This window comes from Egretta garzetta, unplaced genomic scaffold (assembly GCF_000687185.1).
Source record: "Egretta garzetta isolate BGI_Z169 unplaced genomic scaffold, ASM68718v1 scaffold154, whole genome shotgun sequence".
NCBI classification, from domain to species: Eukaryota; Metazoa; Chordata; class Aves; order Pelecaniformes; family Ardeidae; genus Egretta; species Egretta garzetta.
Window position 1 is genome coordinate 2,336,566 of NW_009259600.1, and position 10,776 is coordinate 2,347,341.

At 42.1% G+C, this 10,776-nt stretch overlaps 1 protein-coding gene across 1 annotated transcript in view; it reads right to left on the reverse strand.

The window, feature by feature from the left end:
* Positions 1 to 10,776, reverse strand: part of RAD54B (RAD54 homolog B) — a 64,648-nt gene that overhangs the window by 47,201 nt on the left and 6,671 nt on the right. The window lies entirely within an intron of this gene.

A 10,776-nucleotide genomic window follows, 5' to 3' on the forward strand; every position in this document is an offset into this window, starting at 1 on the left:
GGGATTTTCGTAACATCCGCCAGGCAGCAACCTACTTTTGTAACGCTACTTCCCAGGCATTCTTTCAGGATAAAAACCCGATTTCTGTTAATGAGGTGCGTGCGCGCGCGTTTCTAGTCTGGCTCGAGAACGTATCACCTTAAACCAGGTCTTCACGTAAAATTGCACGCAAGGCTCGAAATCGCCGCCGTCTAAACTAGAATCAGCAAATCGGAGAAAGAGGAAAAACCTGCCGCTGTGAGGAAAGGTGCTCTCAAATACAAAGAGCAAAAACCAAGTTTGAAAAATGATGTACATGACTGAAAAGAGTCCGGAGGGTGGAAACAAACACCATTTGAGATAGTGGCAACAGCGTCTCGAGCTTAACATGTTCAGCCTTGAAAACAAGGGAGCCTAGAAGGGGGGGGTGAAGGAAAGAGAAATCTAATTATAGTTTGAAATATCTTAAGGCTATAAAGGTCTAGGTATAAACTTGTTCGCTCCAAGGGGAAAAAAACCCAAAGCAGACACAAGCCGTATTCAAAACAAGAAATTCGCACTAAACAAAGGGAGGCTTTTAACTGCTAAAAATCAATTAGCATTTAGAATAACAAGCAAGTTTGGAACCATTTCTGAGACTTGGCTTGCCCGTACCACCTAACAAAATTGTGACCAGTCCACTTTGCTGGAACTGCTTTCAAGCCAAGACTAAATAAAGCATTTTATAGTCTGAAGGCTGTTACACTAGGATTTGAGAAACAAAATACTCATGTGGTTAGAAGCACTGCATGAAAACCATCACTTTTAAACACCTAATCCATCCTTATTTCCCCACACTTTGCTCTTTACTAATATTAAGAGTAGAAAGCTGCTGGTTATATTTTTTTTGTTTAAATTGATGCACCTGGTTATTCTTCAGTAACTGTCAAAAAAATAAAAATAAAAAAGGAATATGCCTCAGGTAGTTTAGGCTGCTGGCAGTATCAGAATTGAGTCACAGGCGAGCCTACGTTGTACCTTGTGACGTTGAAGCGCTTGTGCGGTGCCCAGTCTCTTGACTTTTCAGTGACAAAAGGGAAGGAATCGGTGTTGGGTTGTGCGACTGAAGGCTCCTCCCCACAGACACAAAGAGCAGAGATGATCAGTGTCCGGCAGAGGAACCCCAATAACCTAAATGAAAGAAACTGGGCCCTCAGCCCAGCTGCTCCCAGGGCTGTCAGAAACATGAGCAGCCCAGTGGGCCGGGGGCGAGACCCAGAGGGATGAGTCCATGGGAGAGGCGCTCTCTGGATCACCTTGCAGACTGAAGGAGGGGGGTTACTGCCCACTGGGACTCATTATGAGATGCCAGGAAAGAGTATTTTGGGTTTGCAGAAGGCACAGTACGGCACATTTAGAGGAAGAACCAAAGGCAAGAAAAGAAAGAGAGGAAAGTGGCTTGGGACAGAACAAGCATAGGAAAATATTGGGGAAAAAAAAGGGATAAAAGGGGCCAAGTGCATGTATACAGGTGGCTGCTCACTACGGTCGTCCAGCCATGCCCTGCCCCTGATCACAGCAGTTCGTCCTATCTTCTCATTAAACTACAAGTTGTAGCTATTTTCCTGGGTGAGGGGAATCTCTGCTCTGCGTGCGTGACTGCATGGATGCGTGCGTGCCAGCACCTGCAGTTGTACCGTGGGTCACTGAGGCCTGGGAGCCGGGGGCATCGGCAAGCAGAGAGGCTGGCAACCACGCAGGCTGCCTGGGTACCTGTGTCAGTGTGGGATTGCTGGCAAACACCAAGCCGGACTAGCCTGCAAGTTGGAAAGAGGCTTGGGAGCCAAGAATTGGAGCAAACACAGCTCTGGGCTAGATACTGGAGAGACCAGAAGGTCTGAGATTTGGCTACTGGAGGGACCAGGACACCTGGGGACTGGCCACTGGTAAAGTCATAAATCTGGACCAGCTGCCAGAGAGACCCAGTGCAAGTTTGTGAGGCAACTGGGAGACCAAGGGATCCAGCGACCAGCTACCAGTTAATGGTCTGAAGTTGCGCCAGGGCAGGTTTAGGCTAGACATTAGGAAACATTTCGTCACAGAAAGGGTTGTCAGGCTCTGGAATGGGCTGCCCAGGGAGGGGGTCGAGTCCCCATCCCTGGAGGTATTTAAAAGATGGGTATATGAGGTGCTTAGGGACATGGTTTAGTGGTAGGATGGCAGTGCTAGGTTAACAGTTGGACGTGATGATCTTAAAGGTCTTTTCCAACCTGTGATTTCCAACCTATGATTTCTATGATTCTACTGAGCAGAGCAAGAGCCTGAAGCCACTTGCTGGAGGGATCCATATTGTATACATATGTATTTTCCACAAACAGGCTTTCATCCCAGTCAGCCAGGAAAGGGAAAGGATGAGGCCACTGATGCTGCTTGTGTTTGTGTGAGTGCTGTGTTTTCTGTGTGGCTGGCCATATATATACATACAGGGTGTACCTGTGCGCGCATGCCTTTTGGGAATACTGCGGGCTAGACCTGGCCACAAGGAGCTGCAGCAATCTCCTCAATACTGGGCTACCAGATGCAGCAACTCCTAATGTACTTGTATTTAACTTGTATTACTTTATCACCTTACTGCTTAATGTTGCTAGAGAGACCAAGTTTCCACACTAATGCAATTACAGCAAAATACCACTACAAAGATTCTTTTAAGCAACTGCCTGAAGGAATCAGTCTGAATTACATATTGTTCTGCAGGAGTGTAAAATAACCCTTGTAAAAACGAAGCTGGCTCCCAACCAAGATTTCTTCCTTCTTTTTTTTTTTTTTCCTTTTAAAAATAGCTCTGCTCATCAGCCTAAGGTTATATCAGTACTTGGATGAGAAATCACAGAAGGTGAGAAGCCTGGATATTAGTGTTACGTATAGACTGCTTTGAGCTGAAACAATAGGTGTAGTTCCAAGGCAATTACAAAAAATCTCGCCACAGTCCACCCTTCATCCTGCACCTTCCACCAATGCTAGTGCTTATGCAAGACAGTGCACAGCCAGTTCAGGAAGATGATCCAGTTACAGACTAATCAATTTTTTATTTTTTTTTTTTGGCAAGCATAGAGTTTAATAATCAGTTTAAGACGACATTGTCAAAACAGGAATTTCTGCCTCCCCCCGACCCTGTCATGTTCCTGCCCCTTCACTGTGCTGATATGAGCACTCAAATCTGAGCAAGTCAGATCAGGGAACTGATTTGTCTCCAAATTAATCTTTTTTTTTTTTCTGAGCTGGGTTAGTTTCAACCACCAGAAGTTCCCTGATCCGGTATGCCATGGGATAAATAAATTGCACAAAAGAAATATATTGAAAAAGCTTCTCAGACTCCATAGGGGTCATTTTAGGAATATGGTTTGCAGTGCACCCTACAAAAACTTGTATTAGCATCACTGAGGGGACAGCAAACCACAGGTAGTGGGGAGGAAATTCTGGCCACTGCTGAAGAAAATAGTCATGCATGCACTCATCACATCACTTCGCTGCTTTCTATACCTCCTGTTTTAATCCTATGTGCAAGGTACAGCTCATTTTTCCTTCATATTTTCAAGGTGGAAGTCGCTAATCAGAATCCTGAAAAGAAAAAATTCTTGGATTCAGCATTTTTTTAAAATTTGTTTGATTCTTTCCTTTAAAAAAACACAGATGCTTCCCAATTTAAATGTTAATATTTAAAACCCCAGTTTTCAAGTGGATGGAAACTTCATATTTGGAAGTTCATGAAAAACGGGAGCTGTGAGAGTAAATTAAAGTATTTTTCTAGGGAAAGGAAAATGAGCATGATTCTTCAAAAACCAACCAACAGCCCCTTGCTAAGGTTACAGAACTTCAACACTTGGGAAAACTACAGGTAATAAGAAAGGTCAGGTATTTGCTGTGGAAAAGTCTAGAATTAATACCAAAGAATTATGCAAATAGTGCATCCTGGAGACCTATCGAGAGATGAATATATCACAGCTATAATACAGTCAGGGATTAAAGTAGCCAAATGACTATGAATTGCTGAAAAAGCTCAATGGGCCCAGATTTTACCAGTGACAGATTTGTATCATGGCCATTAGGTGCATCAAGTAGCCCATGTAAATTTAGGTACATTATGAGACAGAACACCTTGTAAAGGAGAACGGCTTAAATCAGGGGAGCATCTTGGATGGAGGGAGAGGAGGGTTCCTTTGCCACACAGAACTGAGGAAGAATCTCTCCGTGACAGACTTAAAAAAAAAAAAATCACTGTAAGGTACATGATTCAAAGACAAAAAATGTCTGAGATAATTAAGGAAGCCCTAAGAAAGAACATAACTTGAAAGATGTAGTTTGGATCAGATGGCAAACTTGAATGTTGAAGGGAATGACAGCAGCTTAAGTGATAAAGGCTGGGACCTTCTAGTGCAAAAAATATCAAATCACCAGATAAAGGATTGCTAAACTCCATGAAGGTGCTCTGCCCACAAAGTGGCAGCCCCAGAATAAGTCTGAAGGACATCTGTTCTTATTTAATAATGCGCAAGCAAACTAGCTCTGCAGAGACCTGGGTTTAGCATTTGCAGTCACCTAGGATCCTGAAAATCTTAAGAACAAGAAGACGACTGCAAGATCTTAATCAAAGCTGAAGCGAAACCCTGACACCCCTGTGCTTATGAGAAACTGTAAGAAAATTCAGCAGCTAGGATGGGCTACGTTACACATCACTGAATATACTGGGCTATACTGGCAGCGGAAACATTTGGCAAGTATTGAGGCAGTTGCTCAGTCTTGCAAATGAATTTGGCAGCTGCATAAGACGACTTGAGAGTGTCTATAGGTAGTAAGGGCTGCAAAAGTTCCATTAGGTCATCATATAGTCCTCTTTACTGACACGACAGCAAGCCAGTGCCAAGTCATTCGATCTGCCTGTCTTAAAGAGCCTCCTGCAGCAAAGGGTGGGTGAGAAAGTTTCCAACTCCAAGAGTATCTCATAGGGACAGTTTTTTCATAGGTAATCTCAAAATTAAGGGTCGCAGGCATTATTCATTACGGAAAGGGCTTAGGATGACAAACTATTATGAGCCAAAAGTTGCAAGACTACTTCACCTGGAAGTTACAGTGCTTAAATACATTCTCTCCAGACTTTTTAGAAGTACTTTTAGATCATTTAAGTTGTGTTTCAAATAGCTTTCTCATTTCACTTGGTTTTTTTTCTCGTCTGCATCACTTTCACCATCAATCTTGCACTTTCTTGTCTTCAGCCTTGCTGTACATGAACCTCTCAGACCACTCCTTTCCGTTCTCCTGCACAACTATTTCTAAACATTTCTAAACCTCTGTCCTGCACTGGGACAAGCGGAAGCTTTACCTCCTTTGTCCTGCATCTATTTCTGTGATCGTCATCTAGCATGTATTAATTTCTAACAGTTCTTGCAACTGCTGGAAGAACAAGGGTGCATGTATCTCGTGACAACCACAGAAAACACAGAAGTTAATGACGCAATTACTACTTTTACGCCACTCATTGAAACTAGTCTGAATTATACGTGGCCTACTCCAGAGCTCTTATCAGCTAAAATTCTAAGCATAAAAGCTAACTACACATCTGTCCCCTCTGTGAGAAACTATGGACTAGGGTATTGTTTATTAAGATCTATGTTAAGCTCAATTATTAAGATCTATGTTAAGCTCAATTATTAAGATCTATGTTAAGCTCAATTATTAAGATCTATGTTAAGCTCAATTATTAAGATCTATGTTAAGCTCAATTATTAAGATCTATGTTAAGCTCAATTATTAAGATCTATGTTAAGCTCAATTATTAAGATTTATGTTAAGCTCAATTATTAAAGATGTATGTTAAGCTCAAGGTAAAGGTTAGGCAAGAAAAGATATGAAATTGCTTACACAAACTAAACCGGATACCGTTTGTGCAAGATAACCGCCAGATGTCCAAGAATCGACAGAAACAGGACAGACAACCCCATATAAGGACATATGAGTGAGGGGTCAACTATAGGACAAAGGAGGAAGACTTCTTACTTCGGCCTCAACGACCACCAAGAGGCAGAAAACGACCCCCTAACAACAACTGAGGCATGCGCAGAGTGCCTCCACTACTTCATTGAACATGGAAGTAAAGATGTATAAAAAGAGACTGTTTGAACTGCTCAGCACGGCAGTTGGCGGAGCGCAGACTCCCCTGCCGTCCAGCGCTGTATTTGCTCATATTCTACTTGCTATAATTAATAAAATTTTAATTGGATTATGATCAATTGTGGTCTCAATTTATAACACCTCTGCTGATGTAAGGCATTCTCCCAACGTTTAGCCCACTGAAATGGGAAATACTCAAATTAGAGAATTAACATGCACCCCATGCCAAATTTTAAAGAATTTATCTTCATCTCAGTCTGACATTCCAGGGCCCACACATTCTGATCAGTAACCACTCTTCAAACTAAGTTTGGCTTAAAGCTACAAGACTCTAAATTATAATAGTAAGTGACTATACAGCACTGTGAATTAGCTCTTTACTTTGTAAGTCATGTCCTTAAAAAAGAGCCAAGCGCACCATTCTTTACAAACTCATAAGTGTGTCCAGTTACTAATGCATGCTTGTATCCTCTCTGATCTTCTCTTCCAACAAGCTTTTTGATGACTCATTAGAAGCAGGTGAGAAATAAAGATTTAAAATTATTATTTTCTCAGGATATTTTGCTTAAATTCTTACATCCCCATTTGCAAGACAGCCTCTAGAAAAAGAAATGGTGTAAGAGAAGCCAAGTTTCTGCAACTCTCCTGTCTTTTCATAGAGATAGGAAAATTTTGGAGATTATGCTTTTAAATACTAACCTCAAAATACTTCCCCATGCACTATTCCCTGCATTTGACATAGGAGCAGCTTTCTCCATGCTTCAATTTTGCTCAGCGGATGTTTTGAGGACAGTGAGATAACCATCTTACCACTATCTTGTTGATTTTAGAAAAGTCATATTGTGACAAAGCTTCTGTTTCAGGGGAAGACTTAAGGCCCAAAGCCAAAAGCTGAGACTGAACTCCACTTATGCTGGCATGGCAACAAAGGGGATCCAAACAGTGAGCATAGCCACAGAAAGATTTAGCGACTATCTTTGAAGGAATCCAGGCCAAGTCTGCAATAATACTCATGATAGCCCAAAAAAACCTTCCAGTTCCCTTCAATAAGGCATTTCTTGCCCCTCCACCCAACAGCTACATTCTCTCCATCTTCCCTTAAATCCACTTTCATATCTATTGGAGACAGGAGGGCTGGGGGAGAAAAAAAAACAACTCCCACACCCCAAACCAGGACTTCCCAAAGGGTGGGAAAGTGGAAAAGAAAAACAGCCAAGAAATTTAGAATAGCCATGTATTTCTCTTTTGCCCATCTTCACTCCTTACACACACACAGCCTGATAATAGATTTTGATAATCAAGAAGAAAATAAGAAGAAACTATGTGTACATATTCCCTCAGAATGAATGAGGAAACCAAAAGAATAATTACTGCTAAACTTGAATCCTTGAAAATAGTCTCTATACAGAGTACTTTCTAAGTTCCTCATTTTTAAAGTTACGGTATTAGATAATTCCATTTTCTGTCTATTGCAGACTCTATGTCCTGTGTTTGCATGCAACTCCTGGGAACTAAATTATAATAAATATATTGAAATAGTAAATTCTATTCCCAGCACATGCCCTGCCGCCCCTAAGAAAGGGGAGTTTCCTTTATATCTGCTGTTTCAACATTAGGTCTCTGTCTCTGCACAAGAAAGAGTACTTAAGTCTTTCTTTTCTTGTTTACAAATGCTAATTTTCAATAACTTGGCAAGTTAAAGAAAAATGCATAAAAGATTATTATTTTTACATGCAGCACAGCTCTCTTCAATTGCAGATATATCACTACTCAAAAGTAAAGAACCTAGCAATTTATATTTTTTTCATTCTGAAGAAGCAACAACAGTTGCTTTCAATAAGCAAGTTATCACTGCAAAACTTTCACTTTAATCCCTCCAACTTTTTGGAAAAATGTGGGATATCTTACATCTAATATAACTCTTTTTCTTTATTTTCTGATCATGTAATACCCTTCTTATTTCTGGTTTCCTTCCCCTCTCCTTCATTATCTTCTTTAGCTCAAATACACATATCAGAGCACACTTAACTAGGGCAAATGAAAAGTGTATTTCACTGTCAATTCACTACCCTTTTCTCAAATATGTGAATACCCTGGTTATATCATCTGTCGTTACACAAAATCTAGTTATTCACATGACAGCAAGATATGTTCATATCAAATTATAAATTTTGTAGTACTAACTGTGGAAATACCACACTAGAATTATGCAAGTCTGGATTTGTTTTACAGCAGCCTATCATGCTGCATTGCAGATGGCTACCCCATCCAGGAAAGCAGCTTTGCAGTTGCTGAATGTTATACGATACGTTGCCTTTGGTGGTGAAGCTGGTGTAAGTTCCTTCTTACTACCTCATTCTCAGCTGATAATTTTACTACGACAACATATCTTACTGCTCAGCTGGTGGGCAGCACAAATTCAAGATAAGTAACACTGGTTAGGGATGTGAAATCCTTCAACAGGCTAGTGTATCACCTAAGCATATGATATTCTTTTGCTTGCTGTCAGCCTATGGCAACCAACTCCAAGTTGCCTGCCTGTTGGTACAATCCAGTAACAGTTTCTCCTCTGACAGCCTTTAAAACTAAAGAAGTAGGGAAGTCATGGCTGCTGCATTTGGTGCTTCTGAGCACAGAAATAGAAGCCTTCAAAGACAGTGTTCTGTTGGGTGCATAGTTCTGGTCACTACTATGCAGAAGGTGATAAATCTATAGGAAGTGGAAAGAAAGAAAAAAAAGAAAACCAACCCCTGAAGAGTAACGGCAGACTAAAGAACCTCTCTTTTTTTTCTTCTTAAGTCCTGAGAGTTTTGAACACTTTAAGACTACAGTAGCAAAGCTACTTTGCTAAAATGCTGTTCCCTGCTTTACTATCATACCATCTTGATGAGGCTCAGCCTGGCTGAAAGAAACTGCTGAAGACGAGGATACTATCACCGTGCCACAGTGGGGAGCGGGGCTGGGAGGAGGTCTGGCAGCCCCTCGCTATCTGTCAACAGTTGCCTCAAATGTGCAGGAAATGCCTCTGTCACTCCCCTCACTTGTCTGCTTCTTGCAGAAGCAGCCTAAACTCATGTCAGGAGCCTGAGCAGCCTAGGCTCATGTCAAGAGCCTGAACTACCCTGGGGAAGATTATACTATTAACTACCAGGGACGAAACAGTGTCACGCGTACCTAACTATATCATAACAACTCATGCTAAAAATTGCGGTACTGAGAACATTTTGCCGAACCACTGGAAGTTCCTCTTTCCTCTCTTGCTATTTTAAGCACCCTTTACTCTTATTTGTAACCCACATACAGCATGACTTTGCAAGTCAGCAAGCACAGAGCTTATAGTTCAGCTATATATGCTGTGACTATGCACTAATGAGGGTATAAACAAGAGGCTGAAATGCCAGCCGCTCAGAGCTCCCCTCAGCTGGTCTGAGACACCCCCATAGAATCATAGAATCGTTTAGGTTTGAAAAGACCTTTAAGATCATCAAGTCCAACCGTTAACCTAGCACTGCCGTCCCACCACTAAACCATGTCCCTAAGCACCTCATCTACCCATCTTTTAAATACCTCCAGGAATGGGGACTTGACCACTTCCCTGGGCAGCCCATTCCAGTGCCTGACAACCCTTTCTGTGAAGAAATTTTTCCTAATGTCTAACCTAAACCTGCCCTGGCGCAACTTCAGACCATTTTCCCTCATCCTATTGCCCATTACCAGGGAGAAGAGACAGTGCTATGCTACTCGCCGCTGGAAGTCACGAACACATCGTATCACCCCCCTTTATTGCTTGCCCTATACCTTCTCCCCTCTCCTTGTGCTCCTGAGGCATAAACCGCTGCCCAAGTCTGAGTCTAGGATAAGACCTAGCCACAACTAGACTCCTCTCTGAGAAGGAGTTTAGAAAGCAAGGGGGGCTACTCCAAACCTCATGACTCAGTGGGAGGGTCCTCCTTTTTCTCTGCGCCCATTGTCTCCCTGTACCTTTCCCCACATGACTACGTGAGTGTGCTATACACTATATACATATATAACCAACGTGCAAGATATGCTATTGGAATATTGTTGAGTCAATGCGCTATTAAGAATATTGTTGAATGCAATAAAGTACAGAAACTCTGTTATAAGCTAGACTCACCTGACCTTTGTTTGAGTCAGGGCAGTAAGCAAGCTCCAGTTCTCCATCTAATTCACCTGACAATTGTCAGTGAAGCGAGTTGCCATAAGGAAGGAGATAATTACTGTTTCCCCACTTGCACTGCTTGGGAATGGGGCACGATACATCTCCATGCATAACTGAAAACAATGCCTGACCACAGCCAAGGGGAAACCTGAGTGTGCATAATCAGCTGGGGAAACGCTAGGGAAGGTCTTATGCCAGCAGCAAAGTAGAAGACATCATCTCACATCCCAAGGAAGAGCACCAAGCAAAAGTTGGTGTCCTGAGATGTCAGAGAGTCCCAAAGCTGCAGAGCAGAAAACGCAAGCCAGGTAGGACTAACTAATCACAGAAGTCTCAGTGAGAAGCCTACCTACATCATGTTGACTGCTGTACAGTGGGGTACTGGGCCAATAAGGTGGCAATTTGTATGTATACCTATCATGGTTGATGTGTAAATGTACAATTCTAGAACCAGAGCCAGATCAGAGATAAGG